The 3,814-nt window shown below is 67.8% G+C and overlaps 1 protein-coding gene across 1 annotated transcript in view; it reads right to left on the reverse strand.

Moving 5' to 3' along the window:
- The window catches only part of LOC121278082 (kinesin light chain 1-like), a 119,232-nt gene that overhangs the window by 11 nt on the left and 115,407 nt on the right, over positions 1-3,814 (reverse strand). The window lies entirely within an intron of this gene.

Genomic DNA, 3,814 nt, shown 5'->3' on the forward strand with positions numbered 1-3,814 from the left:
CTGGGTAACACACACACACACACGGATCAGACAGAGTACAACAGCCCCCGCCAGGATCCACCCCCCCATTTCACCCAGGCAGACAGGCAGCAGCTGCATCTCAGCCCAGTGCCCCCACTAGATCCAAATCTGCCCTTCCCACTGACCATGCAGCCCCCAACCTGCACCCTCATGCTGTTCAAATCCTGTCCTCCTTACTACCCTGCTCTGAGCCAACCCCTCCCCCACACCCCAACACCCCTCCCCCACTCACCCCCTCCCCATCACCCCCCCGACTCACCCCATCCCCATCACCCCACACCCCAACACCCCCTCCCCATCACCCCATCCCCAACACCCCCTCCCCAACTCACACCCCTCCCCATCACCCCCTCCCCCAATAGCCCTCCCCAAAACCCCCTCCCCCACTCCCCATCACCCCCTCTCCCAACAGCCCTCCCCAAAACCCCCTCCCCCACTCACCCCCTCCCCCACACCCCCTCCCCCATCACCCCACCCCCATCACCCCAGCCCCATCACCCCACCCCCATCACCCCACCCCCATTCACCCCACCCCCATTCACCCCACCCCCATTCACCCCCTCCCCCGCTCAGACCCTCCCCATCACCCCCTCTCCCAACAGCCCTCCCCAAAACCCCCTCCCCCACTCACCCCCTCCCCCAACAGCCCTCCCCAAAACCCCCTCCCCCACTCACCCCAGCCCCATCACCCCACCCCCATCACCCCACCCCCATTCACCCCACCCCCATTCACCCCCTCCCCCGCTCAGACCCTCCCCATCACCCCTCCCGCACTCACCCCCTCCCCCCAACACCTCCTCCCCCGCACCCCAACACCCCCTCCCCATCACCCCCTCCCCCAACAATCCTCCCCAAAACCCCCTCACCCCCTCCCCCAACAGCCCTCCCCAAAATCTCCTCCCCATCACCCCCAAAATCTCCTCCCCATCACCCCCTCCATCACCCCTCCCCATCACCCCACACCCCAACACCCCCTCCCCAACTCACCCCCCTCCCCATCACCCCCTCCCCCAATAGCCCTCCCCAAAACCCCCGCCCCCACTCCCCATCACCCCCTCCCCCAACAGCCCTCCCCAAAACCCCCTCCCCCACTCACCCTCCCCAAAACCCCCTCCCCCACTCACCCTCCCCAAAACCCCCTCCCCCACTCCCCATCACCCCCTCTCCCAACAGCCCTCCCCAAAACCCCCTCCCCCACTCACCCCCTCCCCATCACCCCAGCCCCATCACCCCACCCCCATCACCCCACCCCCATTCACCCCCTCCCCCGCTCAGACCCTCCCCATCACCCCTCCCGCACTCACCCCCTCCCCCGCACCCCAACACTCCCTCCCCCAACAGCCCTCCCCAAAATCCCCTCCCCATCACCCCCTCCATCACCCCTCCCCCGCTCACCCCCTCCCCATCACCCCTCCCCACACCCCCTCCCTCGCTCAGACCCTCCCCATCACCCCCTCCCCATCAACCCTCCTCCACTCAGGCTCACCCCCTCCCCAACACCCCCTCCCCAACACCCCCTCCCCATCAACCCATCCCCAACACCCCCCTCCCCCACTCACCCCTCCCCAACACCCCCTCCCCCATCACCACCTCCCCATCACACCCTCCCCCACTCACACCCTCCCCATCACCCCCTCCCCCATCACCACCTCCTCATCACACCCTCCCCCATCACCCCCTTCTCCAACACCCCCTCCCCCACACCCCCTTCTCCACACCCCCTCCCCCATCACCCCCTTCTCCAACACCCCCTTCTCCAACACCCCCTTCCCCACACCCCCTTCTCCAACACCCCCTCCCCCATCACCCTCTCCCCCACTCACACCTTCCCCAACACCCCCTTCTCCAACACCCCCTCCCCCATCACCCCCTTCCCAACACCCCCTCCCCCACACCCCCTTCTCCACACCCCCTCCCCCACACCCCCTCCCCCATCACCCCCTTCTCCAACACACCCTCCCCCACACCCCCTTCTCCACACCCCCTCCCCCACACTCCTCCCCCATCACCCCCTTCTCCAACACCCCTCCCCCACACCCCCTTCTCCAACACCCCCTTCTCCACACCCCCTCCCCCATCACCCCCTCCCCCACTCACACCTTCCCCAACACCCCCTCCCCCATCACCCCCTCCCCCATCACCCTCTCCCTCACTCACACCCCCTCCCCCACACCCCCTCCAACACACCCTCCCCCACACCCCCTTCTCCAACACACCCTCCCCCACACCCCCTTCTCCACACCCCCTCCCCCACACCCCTCCCCCATCACCCCCTTCCCCAACACCCCCTTCTCCAACACCCCCTCCCCCATCACCCTCTCCCCCACTCACACCTTCCCCAACACCCCCTTCTCCAACACCCCCTCCCCCACTCACCCCCTTCTCCACACCCCCTCCCCCACACCCCTCCCCCACACCCCCTCCAACACACCCTCCCCCACACCCCCTTCTCCAACACCCCCTCCCCCACTCACCCCCTTCTCCACACCCCCTCCCCCACACCCCTCCTCCAACACCCCCTCCCCCACACCCCCTTCTCCAACACCCCCTCCCCCATCACCCCCTCCCCCATCACCCTCTCCCCCACTCACACCTTCCCCAACACCCCCTCCCCCATCACCCCCTCCCCCATCACCCTCTCCCCAACTCACACCTTCCCCCACACCCCCTCCCCCACACCCCCTCCTCCAACACCCCCTTCTCCAACACCCCCTCCCCCACTCACACCTTCCCCAACACCCCCTTCCCCAACACCCCCTCCCCCACACCCCCTCCAACACCCCCTCCCCCATCACCCTCTCCCCCACTCATACCTTCCCCAACACCCCCTTCTCCAACACCCCCTCCCCCACACCCCCTTCTCCAACACCCCCTCCCCCACACCCCCTTCTCCAACACCCCCTCCCCCACACCCCCTCCCCCACACCCCCTCCTCCAACACCCCCTTCTCCAACAACCCCTCCCCCACACCCCCTCCTCCAACACCCCCTTCTCCAACACCCCCTCCCCCACACCCCCTTCTCCAACACCCCCTCCCCCACACCCCCTCCCCCACACCCCCTTCTCCAACACCCCCTCCCCCACACCCCCTTCTCCAACACCCCCTTCTCCAACACCCCCTCCCCCACTCACACCTTCCCCAACACCCCCTTCTCCAACACCCCCTCCCCCACACCCCCTCCCTCACTCACACCTTCCCCAACACCCCCTCCTCCAACACCCCCTTCTCCAACACCCCCTCCCCCACTCACACCTTCCCCAACACCCCCTTCTCCAACACCCCCTCCCCCACACCCCCTTCTCCAACACCCCCTCCCCCATCACCCTCTCCCCCACTCACACCTTCCCCAACACCCCCTCCCCCATCACCCCCTTCTCCAACACCCCCTCCCCCACTCACACCTTCCCCAACACCCCCTTCTCCAACACCCCCTCCCCCACACCCCCTTCTCCAACACCCCCTTCTCCAACACCCCCTCCCCCACACCCCCTTCTCCAACACCCCCTCCCCCACACCCCCTTCTCCAACACCCCCTCCCCCACACCCCCTCCCTCACTCACACCTTCCCCAACACCCCCTCCTCCAACACCCCCTTCTCCAACACCCCCTCCCCCACTCACACCTTCCCCAACACCCCCTTCTCCAACACCCCCTCCCCCACACCCCCTTCTCCAACACCCCCTCCCCCATCACCCTCTCCCCCACTCACACCTTCCCCAACACCCCCCTCCCCCATCACCCCCTTCTCCAACACCCCCTCCCCCACTCACACCTTCCCCAACACCCCCCCTC

The sequence above is a fragment of the Carcharodon carcharias genome, chromosome 5, assembly GCF_017639515.1.
Source record: "Carcharodon carcharias isolate sCarCar2 chromosome 5, sCarCar2.pri, whole genome shotgun sequence".
NCBI lineage: Eukaryota > Metazoa > Chordata > Chondrichthyes > Lamniformes > Lamnidae > Carcharodon > Carcharodon carcharias.